Source organism: Pteropus vampyrus, unplaced genomic scaffold, assembly GCF_000151845.1.
Source record: "Pteropus vampyrus isolate Shadow unplaced genomic scaffold, Pvam_2.0 Scaffold215, whole genome shotgun sequence".
NCBI classification, from domain to species: domain Eukaryota; kingdom Metazoa; phylum Chordata; class Mammalia; order Chiroptera; family Pteropodidae; genus Pteropus; species Pteropus vampyrus.
Window position 1 is genome coordinate 3,396,228 of NW_011888996.1, and position 8,790 is coordinate 3,405,017.

The 8,790-nt window shown below is 34.5% G+C and overlaps 2 non-coding genes across 2 annotated transcripts; both read left to right on the forward strand.

Annotated features, from left to right (window-relative positions):
• Positions 1 to 3,727: 3,727 nt before the first annotated feature.
• LOC111747246 lies at positions 3,728 to 3,861 on the forward strand. The gene has a single exon (XR_002783448.1). It is a non-coding gene; the product is annotated as a U4 spliceosomal RNA (small nuclear RNA).
• A 4,346-nt stretch (positions 3,862 to 8,207) lies between these two features.
• On the forward strand, positions 8,208 to 8,326 carry LOC111747220. The gene has a single exon (XR_002783446.1). It is a non-coding gene; the product is annotated as a 5S ribosomal RNA (ribosomal RNA).
• Positions 8,327 to 8,790: the final 464 nt, after the last annotated feature.

Genomic DNA, 8,790 nt, shown 5'->3' on the forward strand with positions numbered 1-8,790 from the left:
TTTAATAGTGTCCCATAAGCTCATTAAATTATTATTATAGTCTTGGCTTTTTTTCTCACCATTCTGACTGAGTGTCCTTGGTTTTCCCATCCTGTATATAGATCATTTGATCTTCTTCTTTATTCACTGTTTCTTCCATTTAATATACTTCTCATCTCAGGTAATGTGTTCTTCATTTCTGACTGGTTCCCTTGTATAATTTCTATTTCCATTTTTATGTTTTTCATCTCTTTGTAGAAGTTCTCACTGAATTTATCTACGCTTCCTATAAGTTTGTCGAGCATCTTTATAACCAGTGTTTTGAACTCTGCATCTGATAGATTGCTTGACACCATTATTTCTGAATCTCTGTTCTGTTCTCTTATATTATTTCTGCTTCTTTGTCTTCCTATTTTGGCTGCCTTTCCGTGTCTGTTTCTAGGTACTAAGCAAAGCTCCTGAGTCTCCCAGTCTTATTAATGCAACTTTGTATTGTAGGTGTCCAGTGGCACAGTCCTGAGAGTGGTTCGGCTGCAGGCCAAATGTAGCCCCAGCCTGTGCCACTCTGGGGCACCTTTTAAGATTCAGCAAGTAATCCACAGATGCTGTGCTTATAGTTGCCTCAAAAGGCCACATCAGAAACTGAGGCCAGCTGCCACCATTGTGAGTCTAGGCACTGCTCTGCAAGAGGCACCTGACTAAGCGAGGACACACCTGGATGTGGGTTGGGTGGGGCCGCAAATTGGGGAAGGCGGAGTTTCAGGGAATCCTCTGTGCAGACTGACCTCTGTAATCCAGTTTGATGACGTCTCTATGATGGCGCTGCCACCTCTGCACACTGGGAGTGGGAAGGGCTCAAGAGAGGAACAATGGATACCTCCAGCACTTCTGTATACAGCGAGTCTCGCCTAGGCCCTCACACAACAATGTCTCCCTGTAAGTCCTGGTGCCTCCTGCATGCAGCCAGATGGGCACTAGTGCGCAGAGCGAACAGGTCCATCACCACAAAAATTTGCTCGCAGACACGGACCCTTTCAGAGGTGTCTGCTGCTGCCACAGCCTCCAGCTCAGCCTCTCCAGACCGTCCTACCTTCTGCCATTGCAGGATACTTTCTTGGATTTCTGCTTATTTATAGCTTGTTCATCTAGATCATAGGTTATTTTCCTTGCTGCTGCTCCTTGTTTCTGTCACAACTTTGATTTGGTCACCGGAGAGATGAACAGAGCTTCTATCATCTACGCCATTTTTTCCCCCTAAACTGAATTTTTTTAAATGTGAATCAAAAATAAGAATATTGAAAACATACATAAACATAATTTATTACTTTCTGTCTGCATAATCAATTGCTGTATAACAAATTACCCCAAAACTTATCATCTTAAAATAACACATGTATTATCTCATAGTTTCCATAAAATAGGAATCAGGGCCCTCAAGCCCAGCATCTCTGAATGGCTATAGTCAAAATGTTGACCAGAGCCACATTCACCTCCATGTTTAATTTGTAAATTTAGTGTAATCCCAATTTTTGAAAACTCTCGAAAGAATTTTTTATGGAATTTAATGAACCATCAAGTTCAAATAGAAGAGAAAGTACGTGAAAAGAGCCCATAAGTTTTTTTTTTAAAGAACAATGAAGAGAAACTTATTTTTTTTAAAAGAACAATGAAGAGAAACTACCAAGAGTCAAAACATATGATAAAACTGTGGTAATTAAAACAGTGAGGTATTAACTCAGAAACAGATAAATTAATGTATATATATAAAGAATACCAAGCCAGGAACAGAATCATTTTTATGTGGAAATGTTGTTTATGATAGTGACATTTTACATCGTAGAAGAATGAACCACTAAATAAATTGTATTGGGACAACTGACTAATAAATAATAAACAAATAAATAACATTATATCTCTGTTTATATGCCCTTATTTCAGTCTTCTTTATACTGCAAGCAATCGAAGACCTAGCCCAAACTGCCTTACACAACAAAGGGCTCATTTAACTGCAAGACCAAGAGACAGAGCAGACTGCAGTGTGGCTTTGATTTAGTGGCTCAATACTGACATGAAAGACACTGAAGAGTTTATTTGATTTCTTTCTTTTTTTTTTTCTGCCTCTGAGTTCTGACTTCTACAATGTCAGCTTCATCCTATGGCTGAATGGCTGTCGAAGTTCTAAGCTTTAAATCTGTACATTGAACTGCCCAAAAGGAGATAAAGCATTGTCTTTCGGTAGCTCCCTTAAAAGAGAAACTGCCTCTCCCAGAGTGCTCCCATAACCACCCTTCTTGTCATTGGCTCAAGCTTTCAGCTTGGCCGTTCCTCAGCAACAATGATGGGGTTACACCTGAATAAATGATAAGTGTGGAAGATGGATGAGAATTCCTTGTTTGGTCTAAAATAGCAGGACCCTCTCTCTAAGAGCTAGGGACAGTGTCAATTTCCACAATGACAACACCGAAAGAAAGAAATATCTATTACGCAAAAGAGAAAAGAAACAGCTTCAATGTCTGCTCTGATGATATATTAGAATAAATTCCAAATGAATTAAAGAATCAAACAGTTAAAAACAGACAAACAGAATGCTCTATACTCAAGGAAGCAGAGCAGGAATGCCCCACACCTTAAGTGTGAAAATGGAGGGAAAAGAGTAACTTTTCAGTAGAGAAACATGACCTGAGCTAGGTGACCAAGGTCAACATCAATAGTGATATCTGTTGAATGTACCCTTGATATGATGTGATGAGAAGGGTACATTACCTCTGTGATCTACCTCCTCAAAACACAAAACCTTGATCTCATTGTAAGCAAAATATCAGACAAATCCCAGTTGAAGGATATTCTACAAATATCCTAACCAGCGTTCCTCAAAACTGTCAAGAAAACCGTCAAAAACAAGTAAAGTCTAAGAAACTGTCACAGAACTGACAAGGCTAAAGAAACATAAGGGCTAAATGTAATAAGGTATTCAAAATATAATGGGAGTCCTGGTACAGAAAAAGGACATGAGGTAGAAACTTAAGGAAATATGAATAAAGTATAGACTTCAGTTAATAATAATATCAATAATGGCTCATTAGCTATGAAATGTACCATGCTAATATAAGACATTAATTACAGGGAGACTGAGTTTGGGGTATATGGGAATACTCTGTACTACCTTCACAACTTTTTTGTAAATCTAAAACAATTATAAAATTAAAAGTTTATTTTAAAAAATTAAACACATAAAGACATCCAAGATATGTTTTAGAAGTGAGTATAAGATAAAATTTTTATAATCATGAAATAGAAGATCTGATAAGCAAAATGCAAAATTCAAAAAGCAGAAAGGAAAAAACTGAACAGGTTTGACTACATAAGAAGTAAAACTTTCTTAAGACAATAACCAAAGTTAATAGATACCCAACAATGAAAATAAAAGTATCTGTAACATATATTAAATGAAGGATTCATATCTATAATACATAGAGAGAGAAAGAAACTAATTAGGAAAAGACAGTCCAAATAAACAAATAGGTAAAACATCTAAACTGACAAAATTTACAGAAGAAATTCAAATGATCAGTAAACATGAAAAAATTCTCAACTTCACCAATAATCAGGAAAATGCAGATAAAGCAACAACAATGTTTTTAAGTTGTCAGTTTGGAAAAGGGAAGACAGCTATAGAGCATATGACTGACATTGAAAGCAACTTCTGTTTATCAATATTAAAAGTGAAAAATTAAAATGTGTAGTTTCTAGCTTTGCTCAGTGGCAGTATCATAGCCAATGAGGTTTATCCGAGGTGCCATTATTGCTAATTGAAAACTAAAACGTGTAGTTTCTCAGACTTCAGGAAGCCTATGAAAGACAATCTGTAAATTGTGCTGTAAAGCTTAATACAGAACTTAGTGAGGTAGAATGAAATAATTTCTACCTTTGTTTAGGAGAATATCTTATAAGCTTTTTTGGATTGGGTTGGTGGCACCCAAAGGTTTGTTCTAAAATGAGACAATATATAAGTAAAGCTGGAATCAGATGGAAATGTTTGTAAATTCCAAATGTCTTTGGACTCTAGGAAATTCAGTGAAGCACTAAAATAGAAACAGAATTATGTTTCTATACCCTTGAAAGTATCCAGGAAGACACTAAATGGCCTTAAGGCTAGGCATATTTTTAAACTTATGCTAAATTCCTAATCTTTCCTTAAAAATCAAATAATGATAATTAGTAACTAGTTAATATTTATTCTAAGTTTAAGAAGTGGTTATTTTAATAGAAAAAAATATATAGTTGTGCAAAAGTTTAGGCTAGAAGTAAGCCTTCGTTCTTCACAGCTAGAGAAAGCCTAGCTTTTTGCATGCAGCCATGGCCAAGTTCCACCATTTACCTGAGATACCAAATCCTAGGCATGGTGCATAGGAGGAAAAAAATAGCCTTGTACGTTTTAGCTTATAATGTCATGGCAAGCATCAAATATGGATAGGATTAATTTAAATTTTCTCCACAAATATAAAAATATATTTATGCCCCTTCAAGCTTCAAAAGACAATATTAATATTACTAAAATAAAATGCTAATGTCTTATAACAGGAATTCACTAACCCATACAATTATATAGATTCAGATTATAAACAGATTTAAGAAGGGTTTGATCATTGCTGTCATCATATTTATCTCTAGTATTATCACATACCATGGGTCTATCACAAGCTCTTTTACATTAAGGAGAAGGAAATTCCAAATATGTTGAAAGTGTCATAATGGAGAATAATCACTTTTCCTCCGTTTTACTCTTGAAGACTTCTTCTCCGTGATTAGTATCATCATTCTTAGCATCACTATCATCATTGTCAACACTTACTGAACACTCTCTCTGTGCTAACAGCTTTATATTAATTTTCTTAGTTTTAAATATTAGATTTTTTAAAAAATGAAAATAACTCTGGATGCTGTTATCCATTTATACAGTAATGGCAATTATAAAGCAAGATTTTTTGAGAATAGAATACAGAACATAAAGAGAATTAAAGGGAAGGTGACATGAAAGGTGGAAAACAAAAACTAATTTTTCTTTCTTCATAATTTTGCTTAAGATGAGAACTATATATATGCATAATGCCAGGATGAACCCAAGATGTTTGTTACATTATATTTTTAATTGGCTCCTTTTTATAAATGCCTCAAGGATAGTCATCAGAGAGCCCATTGAATACAATTTCTAACAAGTGCAGAACACTTTGCTAAGTGCTATGAATAATATTTTTTAATTAGAAAAGTAGTCTTCGGTTAAGAAAAATGAGAGGGGTAGCTCCATAGTGTAGTGGTTAGCACGTCTGCTTTACACGACCACCCCGCCTGCATGCCCCACCTGCATGCCCCGCCCTCCAGCTCTTAAGGGGAAACAGCAATATCCATAGGTCAGGGGTGGAAGTGGGGAGAATGAAAGAAGGGGAAAAAATTAATGAGAAATATAGAAAGTGGAAAGATAGGTAAGAGAAAGCAGTATCAACAGGTATATATTTAAAACACAATTAATTTTAAACATTTTGATTAAACTTCTAATTAAATCTTGTGATTTTCAAGTAACATTTTATCATGAGCATTTTCATGTTACTAAACAGTCTTTGTAATCTTCCTTGCAATTGCCGTACAGAGCTTTATAATAATTTACTTGCTCTATTTTTAAAATTTAGGTTGTATCCAGTTTTTAACTATTATGTTTAATGTTACAGTGCATATATTTGTTAGAATTTATTTGGTGTTTTAGAATTATTTTCTGGGACAATGTTAATCAACAAAATTAATGGGACAAGAAACATAAGCAGTTTAAGGCTTTCGGCATATTACTGTCAAAAATCACTTTCCGAAAGATATTCTTATATACTCATTTGGAAATATAAATTATTAAAGACTTTTTGGGGAGTAATTTTATAGTATCTTTTGAAATAAAAATGCATATACACTTTGAACCAACAATCTCATGTCAAGAAATATTTCCAACAAAAATAGATACACCTATATTCAAATATGGATGTACAAGGGGTTTGTTTTAGCATTGTTTGAATTAGGAAAAAGGGAAATAAGCTAAGGGGAAATAGTCAAATAAATTGCGTTATGGCCATATTATGGGAAGTATAAAGCTGCGAAGAAAAGTTATTTGGCTCTACATTTATTGACATAGAAAGCTCTCTTAGGAAGTTAAGTGAAGAACAAAAGCTAATAGGTGAACAATCATAAAGAATGATTTCATTTATAAAAAATAAGTAATCGTTTGTTTGAAGAGGCATTCCAGAATCAATAATGATTGATGGTTGCACATTATGAATGTATTTAATTCCACTCAACTGTACACTTAAAATGATTAGATGGTAAATGTTATGTTATATCTATTTTACCCCAATTAAGAAGAATCATTAGAGGTTACAGACCTGTAGTTGAGAGTGCTAGTTGTCACACCAAAGCCATTTTCCCCTTTCCATAGTCATAGAATACCAAATTTAGATGGCTGCATTTCTTAGCCTCCCTTGCCCTTAGAATTGGCCATGTGGCTAATTTCTGGCCAATAAGGCGTAAACGGAAGTGTTTGTGGCACTTCCTGGGAATCTTCCTTAAGAACCAACTGATACATTTCATTGGCTAATTCTCGATAGCTTAAAACAGCAATTATTTATTCTCATGGATCTCTGGGGCAGCTGGGGTAGCTGTGCTCTACATTCATTCACCCTGGGGCCCAGGATGAAAGGGCAGTAGGTCACTAGGAGAAGTCTTCTTGGAAGCAACAGTCACTCAAGAGGGCAAGCAGAGCTGTGGAGGCTCCTTAACACCTAGACTTGTTACTCCTACCTACATGCCACTGACCAAACCAAGTCACAAGGCCAAGTCCAAAGCCAAGAGGCAGGGAAGTATCCTGTATACATGATAAGGCCATGTCAAGGATATGATTGTGGGAATAGGCTGGGGGAGTAAAGCAGTTAGACTCTATAATACACAATTTGCTTAAAGATATTAATTGTCCAAGATTCCATAGCTAGAATGTGTCAGAGCCAGGAATTCAAACCTCAGTTACTAGATCCAAAACTCATGTCCTTTTCATCTAACCACTATGCATTTTTATATCTTTAATTCTGATAAGATAAACTATTCCTCATTACTCACTTTTTTTCATCTTTTCATTGCTATTCTAATGAGTTTATTATTTCAAATGAACTTTAGAATGATTTTGTCAGATTCCAAAAAATCAAACAAATAAGAAAACAAACTCAATTAAAAAGAGGTAGGATATCTGAATAGACATTTTTCCGAATAAAACTCACAGGTACATGAAAAGGTTATCAACATCATTCATCATCAGAGAAATGAAAAATCAAAACCACAATAAAAGATCACCTCATATCTGTTAGAATGGCTATTATCAAAAAGACACAAGTGTTTGTGAGGATGTGGAGAAAAGGGAGCCCTTGTACACTGTTGTTGGGAATGTAAACCGGTGCAGCCACTATTGAAAACAGTATGGAGATTCATCAAAAAATTAAAAATAGAACTACCATATTATCCAATAATTCCACCTCTGGATATTTATGCAAAGGAAATAAAAACACTAACTCGAAAAGATATATGTAGTCCTATGCCTATGTTCATTGCAGCAATATATATCTATATCTCTATACCTATATCTATATATCTACATATCTGTATCTGTATATCTACATATTTATATATCTATATATCTATAAATCTATATATCTATATATATAAAAGAAAGAAATATATTGTCATTTGCAACAACATAGATGGACCTTGAGGGCAGTAGCCTAACTGAAATAAGTCAGAGAAAGAGAATACTACATGATCTTATTTATATGTAGACTATAAAAACAAAAAAATAAGAAACCCAAACTCATAGATACAGACAGCAGATTGGCGATTGCCAGAAGCGGGAAGGTGGAGGGTGGGCGCAATTGGCGAAGGAGGTCAAAAGGTACAAACTTTATAAAATAAATAAGTCATAGGGATGTAATGTACAGCATGGTGACTATAGTTAATAATACCGTATTGGATATTTGAAAGCTGCTAAGAGAGTGGGTCTTAAAGGTTCTCATCAGAAGAAAAAAATATAAGCATGTATGTTAACTAGAATTATTGTAGTGATCATTTCACAATATATACAAATATCGAATTGTAGACCTGAAGCTAATATGGTATATATAGATTATATCTCAGTTTAAAAAAAGAAGAAAACCTATGGCCATGCCACCCTGAACAAGCCTGATCCCATTTGATCTCGGAAGCTAACCAGGGTCGGGCCTGGTTAGTACTTGGATGGGAGACCACCTAGGAAGACCAGGTGCTGTAGGCATAAAAAATAAAAAATAAAGGATTGTAAGATGACAAGGTCTTTGCAATCTGTGAGGTCAACCAAAGGTTGCCTCGCCTAAAAAAAAATTTTTAATAATGAAATAAAATAAATACAAATAAAAAAGAAGATAAACTAATAACAAATAAGAAAAAGAACTGGAAATAAACTTATAAATTAATTTGAGAAGGGCTGACATCTTTAAAATGGTTGGTTTTCTCTAAAATGAATATGGTGCAAATATTATTATCAATTTTATTTATGTAAACTGATCTTATTATACACAATCCTTTTGTGTCTCCTAGGTATTCGATCATTTCATCTGCAATATTAATAACATAGCCACTTTCTAACAGTTACAATTCTTATTTCTGTTTTCTGCATTTTTATGTTGGATAAAATTTCCAGAAGAAAATCATTAGAGACAAAAGGGGTAATAATGACACTTAAAAATTTTTTTAAATCAC